This window comes from Pinus tabuliformis, chromosome 9, assembly GCF_031772625.1.
Source record: "Pinus tabuliformis cultivar Carrire ecotype Pingquan chromosome 9, CPIR1, whole genome shotgun sequence".
NCBI classification, from domain to species: domain Eukaryota; kingdom Viridiplantae; phylum Streptophyta; class Pinopsida; order Pinales; family Pinaceae; genus Pinus; species Pinus tabuliformis.
The window spans coordinates 1,563,416,635-1,563,442,956 of NC_142307.1; the positions used below are offsets into that span (position 1 = coordinate 1,563,416,635).

The 26,322-nt window shown below is 33.6% G+C and overlaps 1 pseudogene; it reads left to right on the plus strand.

Annotated features, from left to right (window-relative positions):
• The first annotated feature begins 788 nt into the window (after nt 1-788).
• On the plus strand, nt 789-1,781 carry LOC149154601 (vacuolar iron transporter homolog 3 pseudogene; annotated as a pseudogene).
• The last annotated feature ends 24,541 nt before the right edge of the window (nt 1,782-26,322 follow it).

Consider the following 26,322-nt stretch of genomic DNA (forward strand, 5'->3'; position numbering starts at 1 on the left):
TTTCCAGATTTTAAAGAGAAAGAAAAAATGTGAAACTATTAAATTTTAACGCAAAACAAAAACATAAAACAATCAAAATCTATCAAAATTTAGAACAATCAAATTTTAACAAACAAATAAACAAAAAGTTAGTTCACAATTTGATCTAAAGAATAAAGAATTGGGATTAAGAATTTTCCTCTAAATTATATTAACATTAGTATAGATCTATTTTAAATACAGATCTAATATAAGTCTAAAAAATCTAATTTTTTTATAAACTGATACTATTTAAATGTTTTGTATAGTTATTTTTTTTAATTTTTTTTTTTAGAATTTTTTTTGTTTGCTTATCCAATTTTTATGACAGACAAACATGATTACACATCACACTAGGTTGTAAAATGAACTTTTTAAGCTTAATAAAAATAATAAATTAAAATTTTTCATTAAAATGAAACTAACTTCAATTACAAAAGAATTCAAAAAAAATTGTTGAAAAGGAGATGGAGTAAAATGTCGTCTTGACATTGTTACTCAATGATTCATAATACACCTAACAGAAAATAGCAAATTCTTTCAAAATAATGATTTAACCATGATAAGAAAGCTAATTGGTTGTCCACGTTCACGCTGATCACACACCAATCCATAAATATTAAAAAATGTATTAGTCCACCTATCTCAGCGTATTGTATACTGTTGTATGAAAGGCACCCATGGAAAAGGTGGTAAGCAGTGTATGGTAATGGCCGTCACAATTAGGAAAGGAAAAGTACATAAACACACTTTCCAGAGCGTGGAGAACACGCGCCTCTGGGATCCTCTGCCGCACATTTTCAACTCATTTCTTCTTCCCTACTTTCTAATTCCAGCTTCGTTTCCTGTGATCATCTTCAGAGCCAAATGGCTACAATGGGAACGAACTTTATAACAAAAGAAGCCACGGTTACAGAGGCATCCCCATGCTCTGAACAACATGATGTAAGCATTGCAATACCAGAAACTACGAAAGAGAAAGTGAAAGAAGATGAAAGTAGAGATAATTACGAGCAAAGAGGGCAATGGCTTCGGGCAGCTGTGCTGGGAGCTAACGATGGATTGGTGTCAATTGCGTCGTTAATGATGGGAGTTGGAGCAGTAAAATCAGATGCAAAGGTCATGGTCGTATCAGGGCTAGCAGCACTGGTGGCCGGGGCCTGCAGTATGGCGATTGGCGAATTCGTTTCGGTGTACACCCAACGTGACGCACAAGTAAGGGCAAAAAAGCCGAATACTCCCCAGAAGTCAACTGCGCTGCTTGAACAGATCTCTAGCAATTCCCTCTTTCCTTCTCCCACTAGGGTTACAACAGCAAGCCTGGCTGTATCTACGCCACTTCCTGAACTTTTAATTTGTAAAAATGATGATGAGGATGAGCAACTCCCCAACCCATTCCAGGCAGCTTGTGCATCGGCCGTGGCGTTTTGTGTGGGAGGAGCTGTACCTTTACTCTCTGCAGCGTTTATTACCGATTACGTTATCAGAGTCGTTACGATGGGAGTAGCGTCCAGCGTGGCACTTGCGTTGTTTGGCGCAGTGGGAGCTTACTATGGGCGGTCTCCCATGGTGAAGGGATGTTTGAGAGTGTTGATAGGAGGATGGATGGCCATGCTGCTAACCTACGGCTTGCTTAAGCTCTTTGGCGCTTCTACTGCATGACGCACATAAGTGCCTTCAACGATCATCACGCTGATTAAGAACATCATCTCGATTTCATCGTTACAACCATATTTCAGTTTTTTCGTATGTTTTCTTAAATGCTCGGGCCATATGCATTTTTCAACAGTGGGACTATATATGTGTGCGATTGTCATGATTTGTATGTGATATCAAGAAGAGTGGTTTGGAATGATGGGTATGTAATGATTTTTAAGAATGAGGCATTTAAATTTTATAGTATAAAATTATTTTATCTTAAAAATAACAAATGAATTGTTTGTTTGGGGTAGCTCAATTGGATTAGGTTGAAATGTTTTGCTATTCCTCAATTTTAGTGAAAAATTGAACATGATAAAGATGTAATCCTACCAATCTTACAAAAAAAATGGCAAATAAACTATAAATATTATACAAAATCATTTTAAACTTTAAATATTTATTAAAAAAATTACCAAACATTTTACAATATTTCTAAATCTTAAAATAAATTCCCATCCTTCAAAATTTTCTTAATAAATATATCTTTTAAATTTTATTATCCTAATTTCTTTATTTTTTCTGTATAGAAAATAAAACATTTCATATAAATATATATCTAGTTTACAAAAAGATTCTTCGGCGAAGATCACATGAAACATCATTTGTCGACGCGTTTCGAACCAACCAGTGTGGTTCATTAGGACAAGTTGAAGATACAGATCCAGCTTAGCAAGTTAAATAGACAAAGCAAAGCCTCCATAGGCTAAAGAGACCAACATCTACTTTTGACTAGGTACCTGGGTCAAAACCCTTTTTAATAATTAAAGGGGAAAAAAAAATTACCCTAGGGGAACCAAAAAATAATTTTATGATAATAGTTAGTTAAAAATATTAATAAATAATTAAAATATTAATTCATGATACTAGTTAGTTAAAATAAATAATTAAAAATTATATTTAAGGAAAGGAATTTTCTTGGGGGGACCAATCCCTTAACCTAAATTAAATAAATTAATTTAAAGATAATAGTTTGTTAAAATATTAATAATCCAAAAATAAATAATTAAAAATTATATTTAAGGAAAATACCCTAGGGGACCAAAAATAAATTAATAGAAATAATTTAATAATAATAGTTAGCTAAAAATATTAATAAATAATAGAAATGCTAGTTAAATTAGTAACTAAAATAATTCATAAAAATCATTTAATGATAATAAAAATATTAATAAATAATTGAAATGTTAGTTAAAAATAATATATAAATAATAAGCTAAAAATAATAAATAATTAAAATGGTAATAAAGGTAATATTTTAGTGTTAAGTTAAATTAGAGAAATTAAAATGGTAAGTTAAATTAGAGAAATAAAAACAGGACTATTCTTATGAAAAAAAATAAATAAATTAATTAATTAATTAAAAAATAAATTAATTAATTAAAAAAATAAATAAATAAATAAAAGTTAGAAATAAAAATAAATAAATAAAAAATAAAAATAAATAAAAGTAAAAGTAAAAATAATAATAATAATAATAAATAAATTAAAAAAATAAAAAATAAAATAAAATAAAATAAAACAAAATAGAATAAAAAATAAAAATAAAATAAAATAAATTAAAAAATTAAAAAAAAAATTAAAAAAAATAAAAATAAAAATAAAAAATAAAAAAAAAAGAGAACGACTAGGTCGAGAGAGCTGGGACCCAACACCGACTGATCTTCCACCCATCATCTCTATTGAGATTATTCGGCCTCTTTTCAATCTCAAGGGCTTCCCTAAATTTCCAATGATGGAAGTGTGAAACCTTAGCAATAACACTAGCTTCCTCAATACAAACATGATGATTGGTTTTCTCAGCATGCTCCGCTAAAGTGGAAGACTTAGTTCGCCTATGCCTAAGGTCTGCTGCATGCTCACTAATCCTTTGATTAATGGAGCGACCAGTTTCCCCAATGTAGGGGGTCCCACAGGAACAGGGGATCAAGTACACCCCTTTCATATCTTTAGGGTCGATAGGATCCTTCGCGGATCGGAGGGACATGCGAATGGTGTTCAGGGGCCTAAAGGTCACAGGGACACTATGCGTCCTGAGAATCCTACCAATCTTATCAGCGATCCCCTGAACATATGGCAGATGGACACCTGGAACTCGCTCCTTTGTAAACTTGATATAGATCACAAAAGCCTAAACTCTACTAAATATATATCTATTTAAACATCTTAAAATTAATTATTTTATAAATATTAAAATTAATTAATTATATAATAATTTTTTATACTCCAATAAATTATTTCTAAAAACATATTATCAAATTTAAGCTAATTTGATAAATAAATTAATAAAGTACAAATAAGGCACGTATAATATTGATGAAGAGATTTTATAGTCGTATAAGGCACATTTAAAAAATAACATTAAAATGATTATTTATACTATAATGGGTTTAAATATAAATAATATTAGAGTTAAGATAGATTTTTAGCTATTGTTTTGTAAAGTTTAATATTTATAAAAGGTTATTGAAGTTATGGGAGTATTTTGAGGTAGTCATAGAATATACAGTTGTATATAAAGAGAGAAGTGGATCGAAATTCACGAACACATAGAAGTCGATTCAAACTCACCCGATGTTTTTTTTTAAGTCAAAGATATTGGTTGCACCCAGAGATACTATATTAAATGGTTTGTGACCCGAACACATATAAGTGGATCTAAATCCACTAAATATTATTTTTTTAAGTCAAGATTCTTTTTTAAGTAATAGTGCAAGACAATTTTGTTGTTTAACTTGTGCAGATTTGAATTGGTAGCTTATTGCAAAGGCCCTTTTCAATACACCTAGTACCTGTAGCTTAGTTTAAATATAGTTAAATTGGAGTCTAGATTGTTGGCATGCTACGAGTTAATCAATTAAAGTCTTGATGAAAAAATAGATATGAAAGTGAAATTGTTATGCTAAAATGGTACTTTTTGGTGAGCACCCTACCTCATTGGCTTAATGAAGGTTTATAACTTTATTTCTTTGACAATGTTTCGTTCAAACTAATATGGAGAAACTTATTTTCAATTGAATGAGATGTGAATTCCAAGAAACTTGTTTTGCACGGACATTTATCTCCTACAATGTTCATGGGTGTTGTAGATGATTGATATAAAGATGAATGTCATTGTGTCCATGGCAGTGAAGATAGGGGATGTGGAACAAAAGTTTTATTATTATCACTTAAATTATAATTTCTATTATTCAATTCTAATATAAAAATTTTAACTATACAAAAAAATCATAATTTCTGCAACACATACTTATCCTATACTATAATATTAAATGACAAACATTGTATACAACAAATAAATTTTAATGGGTGAAAGGGAGTAGAAAATCAAATATCAATATGAACAACTTTTATTGAGTGAAATGGATTAGAAAATCAAATTTCATTATTCTCAACTACATAAATAAATAATGATGAAAAGAAACATACACATAGATGCTAATATAAACAAAAGCATATACTCCTCGAACAATAGTGAAAATCGAGAATTAGAAAAATATAAATGGAAAAGGACACCTATACTTACTAATAAACACAATTGAAAATAAATCATAGACTTAAAATCGAGAATTTGAAAAATATAAATGAAAAAGAATATCTATACTTACTAAATAAGCACAATTGAAAATAAACCATAGACTTACTTCACAAGTTCAACTGCCATCACAATCCTGAAAATATTGAAAAAAATATATATAAATGAGATATAAATTTGTACTTTCTAAACAAACACAAATGGAAGAAAACATTTATCCTTAAGTTGCAAGAAAATTAAAATGTGTTGCATATGGTATTGTCATGTTTTCTAGACCAGGAATGCAAATTCACCAATAAAATCATAAAAAATTCCATAGATAATTCTATAGATAACATTGAGGTAGTTTTTTTCTAAGAAAAAAATATGCTAACTAAGTCGATCATACTCCTTGTAACAATATAAAACTAGTGTACATTCTGTGGAAAAATTGTTTAACAATAAATGGAACAAAAATACCTAACCAAAAGCCAATATCTAAATTCAAAACAAGTTAATCAAATTTCTATGTTGCGATGATGTGATAGAGTTTTCTTCAAAACAAGGATACCTGCCACTAAGGCATGCAGGATACCAGGTACCTTATCTAACCCTAACCTTGGTTCCGAATAATTTTCTAATGTCGATGGGACAAGGCTTGTTGATAGGTGGGCCTTAAGGAATCCCACATCAACCAAAACGAGTACAAGACATAATGAGTTGAAAGTTACATGATTTCAAGAACTCATACAAATTTACAAACTTCATTAGGAACTTTTCCCGCTAGTTACCTAGTTTTGGAGCAAAGTCCCTGTGTAGTTATGCCAGACAAGCTGGTTTTCACAAAAGGACTTATTTTTCTCTCTACTATTTTCATTTATTTATTTACAATACTAACTTTACTACTATACTAGAGAAAATATGTCCTCCTTCAAGTGAAAGACAACTTCAAATGAAGCCATGTGTGGATCAGGTAAAAGGATATATTCATGCTCAAATTTAACATATAAACTCTAGAAGGTACATGAGCATGAAAATTCAATAGTTTTGAAAAATGTGATACAAAAAGTACTTGAAGATGAGAGTGGTACTTTGACTGGATTGTGATTTGGAACCAATGCTGGATGTAATCCTGATGGTATTGGCCCATTTCTTCATTTGAACCACTCTAAAAGTCCTCCTCGGTCATGCCAAGCAAACTTGGATAATTGGTCTCTCGAATGCATACAAGGTTTGTTGATGGGCATGGTGAAAGTTCTTCTATCTCAGGTTCAGCTGGATCCTCCCCATCATATTTGGTACATGATTTCTCGATCTCCTTGGTAGATAAGCAAGAGGAATTAAGGGAGACTTCCAAATCCTTTTCTTATTGTGGAGAGATAGATAATTTCCTAAATGTGGTCAGGATGAACTCTTCCTGAGAAGCAGATACCCCAGCTACTGCTAGGATTTGAGAAAGTTCTTCGAGGGACATTCTTCAAGCCTCTCAATCATTCTTGAATTCCTCCTGCTGGTTGATGATCCTTGTCTCGCAACATGGATTAGTACCTTAGGGCTCTTATAGCACCCCTAAAATGTTTTATTTTTAAAGAGCTTGAATTTTTAATCTAAATGAATTAAAACTAATTGCAATAAAACTCACCAAACTTGACATCCTCGCTTACTTGGACAACCAGACTTTGGAGTGACCCCAAACCAAAGCGGATGCATGGCTCTTCACTCACTTCTTACCATCATCTCCACCCTCTAGTTGCCTTGTAACTAGGATCACACTGTAAAAGAAATTATTACCTGAACCAATTGCAACTCCTTGGCAATGGCACAAAAAATGTAAGGAGTTTTATTCATCATTTCAAAGCTCCTAATATTAAATTATCAACTAGGGATCGTAATCACTGAGTTACACTACGTATTGGTTCAGATTCAAGATCTAATTACAGAGTAGGTGATTTCCTGTTATAATCAATGTTTAAGTATGGAAACCTATTTACTCAAACTCCTCTACCTACTTAAAGCATTCAACCATGAATCAAGCATGTTGCTCTAACAACGCTTCAAATAAATTGTACTTGTTTTAAAAGACTCAATGCTCAACAAACTCACTCACTAAATATTGAAGAACCCATTCATTAAATCCTATAAAATCGTTCATGTTTTAACTTTATTCAATCACTTGTTTAAACAAGAATATTACAACAAAGACAGCCTTGCTACAAATTACTTCTATAATGAAAAACACAAACACATCATTTCAAGCATTATATCTCTTAACATTAAAATCATTCTTACTTATAAAATGCTAATTACATAATTCAAATTTTGTTTAATGAGAAACACTCATTGGATTGTTCTAAGGTTGATCAAGACAAAACATGAATCACTATATCAAAGAGCATGAATATTAAATCTAAACTAAGCTAATGACAAAAATGCTAATGAATCACTATAACAGCCTTCATCAATTCAAATTCTGTTATGACAAAAATGTTGATCTCTGACATAAAACAATTGTCCTAATTTCCGGGAGTGGAAGCTGGGATCTTTGAGATCAGATAAGCTTCTCAATTTTACTAATTAATGGCACATCAAATTGTGACTGACATTTTTTTTTTAATTGCAAGTGGCCGTACCATTATCCTGATCAGACACGAGAACTCCGCATGCCTGTTGCTTTTTCTTTTTTCTTATAATCATTATTTTGGTGTGTGCGCCGATGTATTACTCCTATCTCAGTTTATCGTATATTGTTATATGAAAGGCGGTAAGCAGTGTATGGTAACGGCCGTCACTATTTGGAAAGGAAAAGTACATAAACACACTTTCTAGAGCGTGGAGAACACACGGCTTTGGAAACCTCTGCCGCACATTTTCATCTCATTTCTTCATTTCTTCTTCCCTACTTTGTAATTCCAGCTTCATTTTCTGTGATAATCTTCACAGCCGAATGGCTGAAATGGGAACGAATTGTATAACAAAAGAAGCCATGGTTACAGAACGAATTGTATCCCCATGCTCTGAACAACATGATGTAAGCATTGCGATACCAGAAATTACGAAAGAGAAAGTGAAAGAAGATGAAAGTAGAGATAATTACGAACAGAGAGGCCAATGGCTGCGGGCAGCTGTGCTGGGAGCTAACGATGGATTGGTGTCAATTGCGTCGTTAATGATGGGAGTTGGAGCAGTAAAATCAGATGCACAGGTCATGGTTGTATCGGGGCTAGCAGCCCTGGTGGCCGGGGCTTGCAGCATGGCGATTATTTGTACAATTATCATTATGTGTACAATTGGATTGCATTATAAGACAATACAGTAAGGCTGAGACCTTTTCCGCCATTTCTATGTCTCTGGTATTTTTTATGTGTTAATTTTATTTAATATCATTCCTGTGCTATCAGAACACGGTTGTGAGCTATCTATTGTACTTGAAACTGAACTGCAAGCTACTCAGTCTGGACGCTGCAGAATGAGAGCCGTGAGAATGCTATTGTTGTTGAAATACACTAATAGAAAGGACTTGAATCCATGATGCAGCTACCGACGATGGAGAAATGAAGCACTGTCTATCAATTACGCCACCTGAGAAGACCAGTCCATCAGTAGCGTTGATTGATGAGGGAAAATATTTGAATCGTCCATACAATAAGCCCATACATCTTTCCCATGGGCCTTCGTGAAAATTCCCTTCCAGCCCTCGCCTTCGAGCACATACTCATGTAAATAGTGCCATGGGACAATTAATTTCTCGTGGGTTTGCATCAGAAGGAAAGGCACCATACTGCAAGGATTATTCTCATTATGATGGCCGTGTTCATTGTGTTTATAGAAAAGGATGTTGTGTGGTTGTTTGACATTTGTCAATTTTCTACTCTCTTGGGCACAGATAATTATTTGGCTTTTGTCTTCCGCGGAATGCTGATTGTTATGGAAATTTTTAATTGGTCATTTGATTGTGATATTTTGATTGTTAACTGCTGTCAACGTGGAAAATCTTATCGTGGAGCAGAATTATAATGAAAACAAAGCGTTGAATGGTCGGCAACCTGAACTATTGTCGTTTGAATCTATTTGCCACGATATTTTATACGCTTGCTCAACGCACTGCATCAGCGTAATTCTTGCCTGAACGTGAACAAGAACTTTGTTGTTGTTGCTGTCGTAATTTTGGTTGATACTGGATTTTTTCTGAGTAGGCATCTGGTCCTAACTCTGCTTCATCACAAGCCATCTCTTCTTGGTTTACAAAGACATAAAATTGGACCGTCTGCTCCGGATCATTTTGATAAACAGTGTTAACCTTTGCCAAGCAAGCAATGCCAATGTGTGGATCAATGCCGATCTTCAAGAGAAGCTCCTCTTGTATCTCGGTGGTGACAGCAACATCTTGTTTCTTATCCCTGACAACATCCTCACTCTTTCTTTTTAACCACTGGTTTGACAATTTCGTGCTTAGAGAGGTGAAAGCGATGAAAACGTTGTTGCAGGGAGAACATTCCTGAGTTCTGCAAGCATGTGGAGCCCTACGCTGGTGTCTTCGAGACTGAATTCAGGGTCTACGATCGATTGCTAAGTTAACAACGTGTGGAGCCAACAGCGTTTAGAAAAAAGAAGGAACCAACGTTAGAACCTGCATAGAAAATTGTGCGTAGACGGAAGTGCGTTAGTCTCTCCAACCAAATCACTTCATAAGGTGTGTGTTATTTTTTTTAAAGGTTAAGTGCACAAAATTTTAATTTTTGAAATCATTTCACTTTTATAAGTGACTTCATACACTTTATTTCACTTTTTAAAATCCAATATGAACAATTTTTATCGAGTGAAATAGATTCGAAAATCAAATTTCAATATTCTCAACTACATAAATAAATAACCATAAAAAGAAACTTACACATAAACACTAATATAAATAAAAGCATATATACTTCTCGAACGATAGTGAAAATCGAGAATTGGAAAAATATAATTAAAAAAGAACATCTATACTTATTGAATAAGCACAATTGAAAAATAAATCATAGATTTAAAATTGAGAATTAGAAAAATATAAATGAAAAAGAACATCTATAATTTTTTTCAATAAAAAAAAAACATTTATATTTACTAAATAAGCACAATTGAAAATAAATCATAAACTTACTCCACAAGTTCCACTGCTATCACAATCTTGCAAATATTGAAAAAAATATATATATGAGATATAAATTTGCATTTTCCAAACAAACACAAATAGAAAAAAACATTTATCCTTAAGTTGCAAGAAAATTAAAATGTGTTGCATATGGTATTGTCATGTTTTCTAGACCAGGAATGCAAATTTGCCAATAAAATCATCAAAAATTCTATAGATGATTCTATAGATAATATTGAGGTGGTTTTTTCTAAGAAAAAAATATGCTAACTAAGTCAATCATACTCCTTGTAACAATATAAAACTAGTTTACATATTCCGTGGAGAAATTGTTTAACAATAAATGGAATAAAAAATGTCTAACCAAAATCAAGTTAATCAAATTTCTATGTTGCCATTATTTGATAAAATTTTATGTCATGGTCTCCGCTCTCAGCATTAAAAGATAGTTGTAATCAAATTTGGTTTCATTCCATAGCTGCTATGTTGTGATTATATTATAGGGTTTAATGTCACAGTCTCGAATCTTAGCATTAAAAGACATATGTAAGCAAATTTAGTTTCATTTTATAGAACCTGGAGATGTCAAGAAACCGAGAAACAACAACAAACCATAGGAGGAGAGATTTTTGTAATCAAAATTGGTTTCATTCCATAGCGGCTATTGTTGTGCTTATGGCATAGGGTTTAATGTCACAGTCTCGAATCTCAGCATTAAAAGACATATGTAACCAGATTTAGTTTTATTTTATAGAACTTGGAGATGTCAAGAAACCTAGAAACAACAATAAACTATAGGAGTGGAAATTAAATGGAAAAGGGAAAATTAGCGCCTCAGGGAAGGGGAGGAAAATTATATAAATGTGAGGGGAAATAAAGTCAAATTAAAAATTAACAACAAAAGAATTATGATTAATGAAATTGGAATTGAAAATAGAGAAAGAAAAGCATAAAAAAAAACAAAAAAAAATATAACTTTAATGAGAAAGAAAAAAAAATTATATATATATATATATATATTATTAGAAATATATATTTTTTCATTATTTTTTCCTCTTTAAAATTTGTCAACTTGAATTGAAAATATGGAGAAAAAATTTTAATTCATCAAAATGTAAATAATAGAAATAGAAAAAAAAAATGAAAATGAAAAAGCTAAATAAAAGGGAAATAAATCTAAAAACAAAAAATAGTAATTAATAGAAAAATGGAGGTTACTAAAAAATGCTCAGACCTCACCTCGTCATCTTACATATAAATAAATTTAAATAATAATAATAAATAGCATAAATTGAATTCCCAATGTTAAGCTTTGGATAAGCCAGATAACTTTTTGGTCAAAGACAAATTAATATGTAGTCAAAAGCAAAACTCAATATGTGATACCTACCTAACTACAGCCCGTATCTAACCAATGTCTAAATAAAAAATGTCTAACCAAAATCCAATATCTAAATTCAAAACAAGTTAATCAAATTTCTAAGAAACCGAGAAACAACAACAAACCATAGGAGGAGAGATGTTTGTAATCAAAATTGGTTTCATTCCATAGCGGCTATTGTTGTGCTTATGGCATAGGGTTTAATGTCACAGTCTCGAGTCTCAGCATTAAAAGACATATGTAAACATATTTAGTTTTATTTTATAGAACTTGGAGCTAGAAACAACAACAAACCATAGGAGGAGTGGAAATTAAATGGAAAAGGGAAAATTAGCGCGTCAAAGAAGAGGAGGAAAATTATATAAATGCGAGGGGAAATAAAGTTAAATTAAAAATTAACAATAAAAGAATTATAATTAATGGAATTGGAATTGAAAATAGAGAAAGAAAAACATAGAAAAAAACAAAAAAAAATATATCTTTAATGAGAAAGAAATAAAACTTATATATATATATATATATATATATATATTGGAAATATATATTTTTTCATTATTTTTTCCTCTTTAAAATTTGTCAAATTGAATTGAAAATATGGAGAAAAAATTATAATTCATGAAAATGTAAATAATAGAAAAAGAAAAAAAAATGAAAACTGAAGAAGTTAAATAAAAAGGAAATAAATCTAAAAACAAAAAATAGTAATTAATAGAAAAATGGAAGTTACTAAAAAATGCTCATAATAAGACCTCACCTCATCACCTTATATATAAATAAATTTAAATAATAATAATAAATAGCATAAATTGAATTCCCAATGTTAAGCTTTGAATAAGCCAGATAACTTTTTGGTCAAAGACAAATTAATATGTAGTCAAAGGCAAAACTCAATATGTGATACCTACCTACATATGGCCGTATAATAATTAAATTTGGATTAGTATCACATATGATTATATATATATATATATATAAAAGAGAGAAACGAGATAAGATTAGATAAAAATATAATAGTATTTAAAACAAAATTATATTGATTGAATATATAAATGTCTATTTGTAATATTTATAAACTAATTGTATTTGCTGAAATAGTACAAGATAACTTTGTTATTTAATTTCCAGAGGTTTAAATTAATTTAATGTAAAAACACTTTTAACTATATATCCTTTTATTATAATAATACATTTAATATCATATTTAAACAATTTTACATTTAATTTTATACCCATTTATTAAAATAATAAATTAAATATAATATTTAAACAATTTTATCATGTAATTAAATAATTTTATTCATTATAATATAATATAATTAAATAATTAAATATTCACCAGCGTTTTATTTATATATATATATATATATATGCTATGTTATCGCACATAAAATGATAATGTAAGTTACTACGTTGCTTTGATAAAATAGTTTTTAAATATTTGTGAATTAGTAAACGTGGAATATATATGTATTTATACAATTTTTTTTGGAGTTAGGAAATCCGTAAATTTTATTTATGGAATAAGAAAATTTAATAAATAAAAGTTCATATTTGAAAAATTAAAAGATAAGCTAAACCAAATGACGGGAGAGGATTATTCACTATAATTTTAGTGGTTTTATTTAGATATATATATTAAATAGAAATAAGAAAATATAAAGTTGGAGATTATATATAGTAGTGTAATAATATTAGTAAAAAATTTACATAATAAAAGTAAAAAAGGAAAAAATAATAATTAAGGTATTTCAAGGTGAAAAAATTCATGTAAGAAAGTTAATAAAGGAAAAAATAATAACTAATTGAAAAAATTCACTTAACAAAGTTAATAAAGGAAAAAATAATAACCAAGATCATGGGACACGGTCCTCACTGAATGTTGGGAAAAACATCCTAGTGTGGGTGTTCATTTGGTTTATTATGGGAAATTGATAAAGGTAATGGCAAAGGGCTTTGAGAAGACAAGAGGTATTAATTGGCATTTTATTTATGAAAATAATGGAAATTAGGAGAAAAGGAAGGTCAAAGAAGACAAAGGGAAGTAAAGATCAAGCAAGGAAGAGCAAGATCAAGTAGCTATAGAGGGATTACTTGTAGGTATCGAGTTGCATGTGTGATTTCCTTGCTAGATGTGGCATGCATGGTACATGCATGTGTGTCTCTAGTTCTCTTGCTATCATTGGCATGGGTTTTGCTAGGTGTGGCAGTGTTCTTCGGCCTTGCCTTTCCATTTCCGGATAGCCATGGTGTGGTGGGTTCTCTAGTATTTGGTTGAGTTGGATTGTTGGATGCATTCGAAAGCTGAGTGGGGTGGTCTTAAGATTATTCACAAGGCCTAGGAATCCCGAGATGGGATACACGGTAAAGCCTAGTTGTGAACACCTCGATTGATCCTAGGAATCCCTTGACCGGTGAATGGAGGGATACGCAGTAAAGCTCAGTGGTGAAAACCCTTGATTGGGCCTAGGAATCCGTTGACCGATAATGCAAGATACGTTGTAAAGCTCAGAGGGTGGAGACCTCATAGGCCTAAGAATCCCTTGACCAGTAATGGTGAGAAACACAGTAAAGCCAAGAGGTTGAGATGGAAAAATTCCTCATGGTTTAGGTGGAGAGATCCAGAGGAATCCATGCTTGTTTAGGGCCTAGTGATTCGGTGGGGATTGCGGTAAAGCATGGTTCTATTGATGAGGGTTGAGGTGGTTTGGCCTCAGGAAGCCCTAGTTGGTCTTTTTGTGAGTCTCACATTCATGCTTGTAATATGTCATGGAGGTGATTGGATGAAACAAATATTTGGTTTAGCCAATCTATGGTCGGGAGGTTCGTGGAAGTCCCAGACCGGGTTGGCTTATGCATTCATTAATAAGAGTTATTCCTCCTTCGTATTTCATGTGTAAATGTACTAGTTCATATGTGAATTTTATGGATGTTATATCCTTGTTATGTCTATTGGTTATATGTTGGTTATGAATATGTTTTATGACAGACTTGATGTATGACTCTCATTATTTTTTCATTAGAAAATGAATATACAATGAATATATGACCTAAGAGATGATAATGCAACTATTGTGATAAGGCTTCAATGCTTCTTTATGAATCTCAGATAAGTATGAGACCCTTATGCTCAAATTTGTTGTTATGACCTATAGATTACATATTTGTGACATGTTTGACGAAATGTTTGTCATGGATAGTAGGGGTAAGATCAATTACTTCTACCAATGAATCCATTAATAACCTTATTCCATTTTTATGTACCATTTCTTAAAGTTTCATGAATTTCTAGGCAATGGCCTGAGTCCTGGCCCTGAAAAAGTGGCACAAAATTCAGGGTCAATTGCTCAGAACTGGCTGAAAAAGTTCAAAGTCTTTGACATGCCTTGCTATGGGAGTGACTAGAAGGCCCTAGTCTCATGCATGGCTTGTCATGGGAGCGGCTTGGGGTCCACATCAGTGAAATGTCAAGTTGTCTCAGGGGTTAGTCACCTCGAAGGGTTGGTTGGCTCCTGAAGATTCTGTAGCATGCGTGAAAGGTCAAAATGGTTTTGTTTTGTCGATTCCACTTCCTTAATTGTACATGGGGAGTTGAATCACATCATAGTAGCCTCTCGTCACATGTTTGCCCCAGCACACCATTTAACTTGGGTAAATGTGGGAGGGGGTTGTTACCGAGTGGTATCAGGGCATGGTTCAACACTTAGACTGGATGGGCAGAATGTGTTTATCATGAACACATGTAGGATGTATATGTGCTTGTTATGTATGCATGGTAGTAGTCATTGTTATAGTTGTGTTTCCATTTAGGATTTGATGATGTTGTTGTTGGGATGTGTTTATCATGAATGCATGTCAATGTCTATATGTTGTTATGCGTGCATTTTCATGGTTATAGTTATGTGTGTATAGTAGGACAAACATGCATTGTGAGGTCATTGTATGTAGTTTGTGTCATCGTCATGTTGTTGGTTGTTATGATGATAATGTGTTGCTTGAGATAGAGCAGGAGATGCAGACCATTAGAGTGAGGTTGTGATACTAGACTTTGGGGTAAGAGCAGATCATGATATAGGTATTGTATGTTTGGCATACTGGTATGTTAGTTAATGGATTTTTATATGAATTAGGGTTATATACATGTTTTTCATTCTATTTTTTTGCGGTTACATACATGATAGATGCTAGTTAATAAATGTGGTCATATGCCTATGTGTGAGATAGTCATGAATGTAGTAACTTGTTGTTGTATGCGTTGTGCTCATACACATCATGATTATGGTCATTGCACTTAGGATCTTGATGTTATATGTATCATGCTAATTTGTATTGGCCTATGCATATGGTTAGGGTTATGACATTCAGGTATGAGTCGACCTATTTGTGATATTGTGTTGTACCAATCTAGACAGACTGTGCATGTGAGATTGTTATGCATGAATGATAATTGTTTATGAGTTTATGATGTGAACATGTTAGCTAGTTACTGTTATGGATATCATGACCTTATTTATGTTTGATTTGATATGTTGTGATGTTATATCATGCTCATTTAGATTGATTGTGCAGACAAGATAGCCTCCCCTGAGATACATTGAGGTATGAGTTTAATTATGTTGTCTATTGGTGTTTGAATATCCACTATGTCGTCCATTTGTTGTTTGAATGTGTATTAATTGCATGATATGAGTATGTGTCTATAATATTTCCTAAAGGAATGATCTTGTTTCAAGATGATTGTACTAACACATTATGTGTTGAGACAACTGATATGTACTTGAGTGTAAGTGACTGCTAGTTGTAGTATTAAAATTAATGACTGTGATTTGACTATTGATTTTGGCATGGTTATTTTGGTAAAAGATAATTAATAAAAATGATGAATTGATCTTTGGAACATATGATTTACATGTGTAAATAGCTACAGGGAAACATGCTTGGTATTAGCATGACAAGGTAATAGTCGATTTGTTTATATAACTAATAATTGAGTGATGTGACAATACAAAGAAAGACTCGATTGCAACAAGGTAAAAGGTAAAAGGAAGGAATTGGGTGAGATCTCCGTTGGAAATGTTTGGAAACCACATTTCCAAACGAATGAGTGCTTTGCATGGAAACAGTAACTCTTCTTAACCTTAATTTTGTCTGACATTATGTAGATATGTGCTATATTCATGAACATGTATTTGACAGGTATAACAATTGGCTTCCAATTATAGCTGGATTTGTCAAGGAATTGGAGTTCCTTGAGAGATGATATATGTACGTGTTTAGTTACAAGGCAGAGCGCTTGACACAACAAGGTAAGGTAACTGGTATATTATATATTTATTTATGCGTTGACAGTTATATGTTTATGGCGAAATTATGTAGGGGATTGCATGACATGGAGACTGCCATGAAATATTAAAGGAGGCTCAGGTTGATCTTTCCCTCGGAAGCATTGAAAACTCATGGGGATTGATTCATGGTGTTTGTTGAGAGTCTTGGGATTTTGGTGCCTTTTGCTTTGTTTATGCTTGATTTGTATTTTTGTTTATGTCTAGTGTATGTCCATACCACTTTGTTTGTGGTGTCGTATTTCTATTGGTTTTTCATGGGTTTCTTCTTGTTTATTTCTTGTTATTGCCTTTTATGTTTGATAACCTTGGGAATTGGTTGGGAAAGAGGAAAGTTAATGGAGCTCGAGGAGAAATGAATGAAGCCCAATATGTAAGACCTAGATGAAGCTCAGTGCATGTATAAGGGCAACTAAAGTCAAGAATATGACAATCGGTTGGATTGGTTATGTCCATTGGGATAAATGGACAGTGGTAAGACAATCCTGAGAAAGGTAACAAGAAAGGTAAAGTGAATGGATTTGAGGAATCAGATGCCTTAGCTATGTTGGGAACTGTTTTTCTCAATGTTGTGCATGCGTTGCATGGATAAAGGGAGTTCTCATAGCATAGACCTTATGATATCTGGTAATAATGTTGTCATCATGATTATGTTGATGTCTAAATATGTTTACATGTATATATATATCTATATCTTGGATTGCAAGTTTCTGTGGAGCGGTTTTTGAGAGATTGAGTTCGGATAATCCACAGTGTTCATCTTTTTTGTCGACGTTTCGAGTCTAGAGCAAGACTCATCATCAGGACTTGATATGCTGAGAAGAGAAAGGAAAGGGGTTTTGAGATAAATACGGTGAATGATGCTGGTTTGGGCTGCTGAGCCGACTGCTTGATTGATAACTGTCTAGCTGATATTTTAATATTTTATTATTTAATTATTTTGTTTTTATTTAATAATGTGAATGCTTTTAACCTAGATTAATGCTGCACCAATGTTATTATTCTTACTGCGCTCAGATATTACGTATGGCTTTAATTAACAAATTGCATTGATGATTTGAATTTAGTTTTATATTGAATCTCTATTTTAGTTATATGATTGTTAATTTGTTTTAGTTATAATTTTCTTAAATAATTTTAGTTTTATATTGCTTATTATCTTAGTGACATATTTTTCTTAGTTAACTAATTTATTTAACTAGATTTTAAGTTGTTTTATCAATTAAGTTCATATTGTATAGTTCTCATAGCTTTGGTTATAACTAGGTTTTGAATTGAATAAAGCTTCAAGGAATGTAATATTAAGATGTTATGAATAGTTTAATAACTAATTTTTATTATTGATTGAACTTGGTTTTATATTGCATAAGGTTTCAAGGAATGTAATGTTAAGATATTACGAATGGCTTTGATTAACAATTTTATTGTTGATTAGAATTTAGTTTATATTGAATCATTATTTTAGTTATATGATTGATGATTTGTTTTAGTTATAATTTTCTTAAATAATTTAGTTGTATATTGTTTATTATCTTGGTAACATATTTCTCTTAATTAACCAAGTTAATTAACAAGATTTTAAGTTGTTTTATTGTAAAGTTCTCTTAGCTATGGTTTTAACTAGGTTTTATATTGTATAAAGTTTCAAGGAATGTGATATTAAGATACTATGAATAGCTTTAATTAACTAATTATTATTATTGATTGAACTGGTTTTATATTGTATAAGGTTACAAGGGATGTAATGTTGAGAAGTTATGAAAAGCTTTAATTAACTAATTTTTATATTGATTTGAACTTTGGATTTATATTGAATGGTTAATTTAGATCAATAATTAATAATTGGCTTTAGTTGTAAATTGCTTAAATGATTTAGCTTTATAATGCTTAACAACTTAGTAACATATTTCTAATTTACTAAGATGATAATCTTGGTTTCAAGCTGATTTATAAACTAAGATACCTAAAATAAACGAGAGGGGAGATAGTTAAGGCATGGAATTATGAGGGGAAGGGGAATGTTAGGTGGAAGAGGGATAACTTTTTCTAAGAAGGGAGTTCCAATTTTTGCTAATGTCCCAGCCTCCATCCCTATTAAGGTTACTAGGATGCTTAATGATTTCTATTGCTTCACGAATTTTCCGCTTGAAATGGTGCTTTTCATTAGCAATGACTTTGGTGTCTTCCAGGCATATGTGATGGTTTGTTTTTCCTACATGCTCGGCTAAAGCAGAAGAGTGAGTTCTTTCTTTACGGATATCAGCGCTGTGTTCTTTGAGCCTTATCCTCACAGACCTGCCAGTTTCCCCTATATATTGTTTACCACATGAGCAATTAATGACATAAACACCTTTTTGTTGAAGCTGATCTTGGCTGTCCTTAACAGATTTCATATTTTGTTTGATAGTAGACAAAGGTTTGAAAGAGGTTTTGATGTCTTTTTTCGTGAGAATTCTGGCTATTTTGTCGGTGACACCTTGAATGTAGGGAAGGTAGGCATTAGAAGCTGCGGGGTTACTTGTTTTGTTATTGTTGATCCCAGATTTTGCCTTTTTAATAGCTTTGTGGATGTTTTTATTATTGTATCCTAGGTTGGTGAAAGTTCTTTTTAGGTATGTAATTTCTTCATCAGTGTGGTTATCATCTGAAATTCTACAGGCTCTGGTGAAGAGGGTTTGTAGCACCCCCATTTTTTGAGCTGGGTGGTGATGCGAGTCAGCATGGAGGTAATTGTCTGTGTGAGCTTTCTTTCTGAATACTTTATGACCTATGGATCCATCTTTGTTTCTTATAAGGAGAATGTCAAGGAAAGGAATGCAGCTGTTCTCCTCTATTTCCATTGTAAACTTGATGTCTTCAGATATGCTATTGAGATGGTTCAGAAAGTTCTTGAGCTCTTCTTCTCCATGAGGCCAATTAACACATGTGTCATCAACAAATCTGGCCCAGAACTTGGGCTTTAAAGGGTATGTATCAAGAGCCTTGGTTTCAAATTTTTCCATGAAGAGATTAGCAACAATTGGAGAAAGAGGGGAACCCATGGCAACACCTGAAGTTTGCTCAAAGATTTCACCTTGGAAGGAGAAGAAGGTAGAGCGGAGACAAATTTCAGCAAGCTTTGCAGTCTGGGGGTCTGTTACATCTTTGATTACTTGAATGGCTTCATCAAGGGGAATTTTGGTGAAGAGCTGTACTACGTCAAAACTGACCATTTTGTCTTCAGGACCTAATGTTGTGTTTTTGATGAATTTGACAAATTGATTGGAATCTTTTATGTAAGAGCTGGTTTTTCCAACAAGCGGGGCTAGGATGCTGGCGACATATTTTGCTAATTCATAAGTGGGAGATCCTATGGTGTTGACTATAGGTCTTAACGGAACATCTTTTTTATGTATTTTAGGGGCTCCATAAATCCGGGGAGTGATTTCACTGTCAGGGGTAAGGCGCTTTTTAAGTTTATCGTCAAGGTTGGTTTCTTTAATGGTTTTCTTTACTAGTCTAGTAATTCTAGAGATGGGGTTTTCTTCAAGTTTTTTATAGCTACCACTATTATATAAGTGGTCTTTCATCTTGTTTACGTAATCTTCATGATTCATGATGACAGTGGCGCCACCTTTGTCTGCTTTCAGAATGACAATGTCCTTATTGTTTCTTAGATTTCTTATGGCTTCGAGCTGTTGAGGATTTAGGTTTCTTTTAGGAGGTTTAGCTTTTCTTAGGATGACAGCGCATTCCTGTCTAATTAGTTCTTTGTCTTCATTGCTGAGAGTCTTGATTCCGTCCTCTAAACTGCATATAATTTCTTCCTTGGGGATTCTACTGGGGGCTAAGGCAAAATTCAAACCTCTGTTAAGGACCTCGGCTTCCTCCTTTTTTAGCTCATAGGAAGAGATATTGACCACTTTTTTGTTAATGGTTTTCGAATCTGGGTTTTCAACTATTGGGTTAGCTTTCATATTATGGTTCTCAGCATTATTCATTTTGCCGGGTACGGTTTTCTTGGATGAATAATTTCTATTGTTTTTCTTATCTTCTATATTGGTTATACTATCCATATTAATTAAATTGTTCGAATTGCATTCTGTTAAAATATTATTACTATTGGTCATGACCTTGTTAATTAAAATATTGTGCGGTGTTTTAGAGTATACATACCTGCGCCCCATAGCCGGTTCTGTAGTGCTTTCATCTTCTGTTGTTGTCTCGGACCTAACTCCTTCCTCCTGCGGCATAGTTGCTGGCTTTTTGGTATGATCAAGCTGATCGCTGTGCGCTTGCTGTTCATCTTCTATTGACTTAGTATGTGAATCGGTTTCATGGACGTTGCTGCCACGGTGTTCATCTTCTTTAGATTTAGTGCGAGTATCAGCTACATGGATGCCGCTTCCCTTGCAAGATGTCATCTATATATATATATATCTATATATATAGATATATATATATATAGATATATATATATATATATATCTATATATATATATATATATATATATATATATATATATATATATATATATACATACATATATGTATATGTATATGTATATGTATATATATATGTGTGTGTGTGTGTGTGTGTGTGTGTGTGTCGTTATCCGACACAGTTGTCAGGGACTGTGATTGTTTTATGTTAATATTTACATGTATGTATGTCATTGTTTGACATGATTATCAAGGGTCATTCTTGTGGAGGTATGATTGCTTATGCGGGTGAATGGAATTAAGAGATTCCTAGTCTTATGGGGAATCAAGTGGGAAGAGTAGTCCTGAAAAATATACAAGGTCAGTATCATGTGGTTTCTATTTTCGTAACTCAAACGAAAGGAGAAGACAACCAGCCGACTCTTCCCAGGCGAATGTTGCATTGCTTACAGCACTAAGGAGCAAATACAGAAATGGTTAGAAATTAGATTTAATTTTTAGAAATAAATTTGCTTTAGTAAAAGGGCGGTCATTTGAAACCATGTCCTAAATTTATGTAATTAAGATTAATTAGTTAGCAGTATTTAAACCCTTCTCAGGCATTTAGAGAAGGGTCCGGAAATTTGTCAAAAAACTTGTCCTCAGAACATGCACTTTTGCACCCTCGGAGGGGGTTTTTGGTGAATGGATGGATCGAGATTTATCAATGTTTGCATTTAATGTCTGCTACTGATGTTGCACTTTTGTACTCTTAGTAGATGTTAGAACAAGTAGAGATAAATCGTTATTGCTTGAAGCTTATGAGTGGAATCAGTCATAAATGGTACTTTTATCTCTTGACCTGTTTCTGTTCATATTCTTAAAGTGATATGCAGTTTTCAGTTGTTTATATGTTAATGCATGAATGTGTGGGTTACCATTTGGCACTTCTATACGGTGGAGTCATTTATTTGTGCTTGATATATGAACAACTTATTATGCGATATGCTGTTCACAACTGTTTTGCCTAACTTTTTATGCAGAATGGTTTATCTTAATTGATTTCTATTCTTATGATAGTTGAATGATCTTTATTACCAGTTATTGTTTGAAATCTTTTTAGATCGCATAATAGAAGAAATACACCCCGGGTTAGTGTAGATTAGATGTGTTGTTTTTCCTTTATTAGATTACAATAGCATAGAGTTAGCTTAGAAGTTTGAATTAAATTAGCTTAAAATACTCCTAGATCAGCATCATTCAACTCTACACACACACACACCCCTTAGATTGGGAAACTGGTCCCATTATCCCCAGTCGGACCCGCTATACCAAACGGATAAGGAGCTGCCAACCAAGGTCCGGACCGGGTGGGTATCCCCCTTGTTGTCGACCTGATTTTCGGGGCTTCAACATATTTGGCGCTAGAAGGAGGGCCTGAACTATGAATGGCATCTAAATCAAAATCTAAATACCATTCTGAGAGTAAATCGCCCTCACCAACTCCCCCGACTTCTCCAGTACGATTAAATCCAGAGTCAGAAGTCGCTCGGGTATCAACCGCTACTACATACCCTAATATTTCAGACCAATCTATCATTGAACCCCCTGAAGTTCAAACTCTGATTCGCAAACTCCAGGGATTTTCTATTTTTACTCAGAGGTCTGAAAAATCTCAAAGCAGCGTGACTTCGCAGTACAATCCTGCTCATCCTCTGACCAGATTAAAGAGTGAAAATTTTGGCATCCAGCCAACTGAATTCCCTCTTCCCACCAGGAAAAGAGCAAGGAAAACACCACCAGAGTCTGACAGTGAGACTCTTTCATCTATGTCGTCCATCTCAACTCCCTCACCGCGAAGTCAGCCACCCACGTCTTCATTTCAAACCATTCATCCATCTTCCACAACCCCTCCTCTTCAATCATCAAAGATCATAATACCTTCATCTTCCCAGCATCAGGGATCATCCTCTGCACTTACATTTACTAGCAGCTCAACGATGGCCCAGTCTCCATGGAACAATCCTGAGGCAGTTTTAATGCCTCCACCTCTGAGCCCAATACCGGCCCATCCTGAGAAATGGCTACCCAAATTCAATCCAGAAGCAGGCATGCTAGCTGAAGAACATATCAATAATTTCATGCTTTCTGTTAATCTCAACGGAGTTACCAACAAGGATGCTGTCGTCCGGATTTTTCCCTATACAATGCAAGGAACAGCCGGGTCATGGTACTTTTCATTACCTTCCGGGTCTATCACAAGTTGGGACATTTTTCAAAGTCAATTCCTTACCAAATTTGGCGATGACAGATCAACGGCGACGTTAATAAATGACCTATCCAATCTCAAAGCCGAGGCTAGAGAACCCATCAAAGACTTTAACTTACGGTTCAATAAAATCCTCAACAAAATTCCTGCTGCTTCCCAGCCCAGCGAAGAAGTGAGATGTGAATGGTATATTACTGCCTTACCATCGAACTTAGCAATCTTCGTGGACAGGGCAAATAAGACAACCTTAGTTGAAAATTTGACAGAGGCGATAGCAGTAGAGAAACACGTAGTAGCCCTGAAAAAAAGATCTGCGATAGAGGAACGCAAATCTAAGAAAGTCTCCTACAAGGAAGACCCCAAGAAGAAACAATCGAAAGATCCTTTCGATTTGGAAGGATTACAAAAAGTGTTAAAAACCATGTCCAATGAGATGATTGACATAAAAAAACAAGTAGCAGAAACTTCTTCGAGAAAGCCCTACAGAGCTTTTAAAAGAAATCCTTCAATGGAGGTGAAACCGCCCAACGCTATCTCAAACGTCGAATCTAAAGAAGAAGAAGAAGAAGAGAATACCACTGAAGGGAAGATCGATGACGAAGAAGTTGTGGAACTACAAGGAATGTGGGATCTCATCCTCCCACAAGAAGAAGATCAAGAAGCATTTTCAGTTAGTACACGAAGCAAAAATCAACTTGATCCTCCCCAAACTACCCCTAAGCAGAAGGGCGCAAGCCCTGCAACAAAAGATAAAGTCGCAACAAAGAAAACAACCGCAAAAGTGACTCAATCTATCCCAGTCCGATCAGATCAAACACCTCCATCAAGAACACTGATTGTGTCGGATGAAATGGAGTATAACATTATTGATGACATGAAAAAGACTAGGGCTAATATCACTCTTTATGAGTTGAGCAAATTGAAACATCAACAGAAGATAATGATGAAATAATTACATGCCGTGCCTACTACATCTTTGCCTACAGTTGTAGCTTCCCACAACACGGGAAGACCTCCAACCAACACGATCAATAAGATTGACCCAAATGACATCGCCTTGATTGGAGGGAGATCAAGGTCTCACGCTCCCCCTTTTCTTCTCACTTACGAGATTTTCAACAAAAACGTGCACAATTGTTTGGTAGATTCTGGTGCCTCAACGAATATTTTACCCAGATCAATATGTGCCAAGTTGAATGTTCAACCGCAAAAATCCGCAGTGCGCATAGTTCAGCTTGATCGATCCCAAGTCGAAGTGATTGGTGAACTTAATCAAGTGACCATAAGATTGTCATTTAACCCGAAGGTGTGTCAGGTTATTGACATTCTAGTAGTTGATATCCCTGAATTCTATGGCTTAATTCTTAGCAGGGATTGGTCCGAAAAACTCAATGGATACTTCTCAAGCGACTGGTCGCACATGTGGTTACCCTACAATGGTAAACTGAATCAAATAAAGGTTGAACGAGAGTTACACCAGAAGTACATAGTGACAGAATTGGAGGGAGAAAATGAAGCAATAGCATACAACAACAGTATCATAGGAAATTACTCGGTAGATTCTTTCCTCGGCAATTTCAACACTCATACCTCACCTTACTTAGAAAATTTAGTTTTGTCCCAAGTCGAAAATTTTTTCCAAACTAATGATTCGAAGTGTGTTAATTTTTTAGATAACTCTGTAAATACATCTTTGTTTTGGAAATTATATTTTGATGGCTCCAAATCTAATAAGGGAGCAGGAGCGGGATGCGTTCTGATTAGCCCAGACGGAAATAAGACCATGCTTACATGCAGACTTGAATTTGATTGCACAAACAATACAGCGGAATACGAGGCCTTGGTGCAAGGCCTATACAAAGCAATCGGGTTGAACGTTAAGTACCTTCAAGTCTTCGGAGACTCTGAAATTGTCGTCAAACAGGTACGTAACACCATACATTGCCTATCAGGTCATTTGAAGCACTATCAATATTTAGTTCAAGATCTGACTACACATTTCATAGCATTCAATATTTCGTCAATCCCAAGAATCCAAAATGCGAGCGCAGACCTGTTAGCTAACGTAGCCTCTAGACTTATTCCCTCCGAAGATTTTAGTCCAGATAGATTCTCAATAGAATTAATTTTTAGACCGTCCATCCCTGACAACATTACAAACTGGAGAGTATTCAATGACGATCCAGACATTGTAAATTTCCTCACTTCTGAAGGATCCTACTCAAATCAAATAATTGACGAAGACCATCACGATCATCAAATACAACAGCATAGTACTGATAATGCTATACCTAAGTCGGTGGTTAAATTAGAAGACTTATATGATTTGAAAAGTCGGTTTAAAAGGTCTACCAATGCTAAACTTTACAGTTCGACTCTGAACTACGATTTAGTAAACCTAGGAACCGATGAGAAACCACAAAACGTTAATCTAGGCCACGGCCTAGCACCTGAAGAGAAATTAGCATACATCTGTCTTTTGAGACAATACAGACATGTTTTTGCCTGGAACTACGATGAGTTGAAAACATACGACACTTCTATCATTCAACACACTATCCCGATGATTGACAA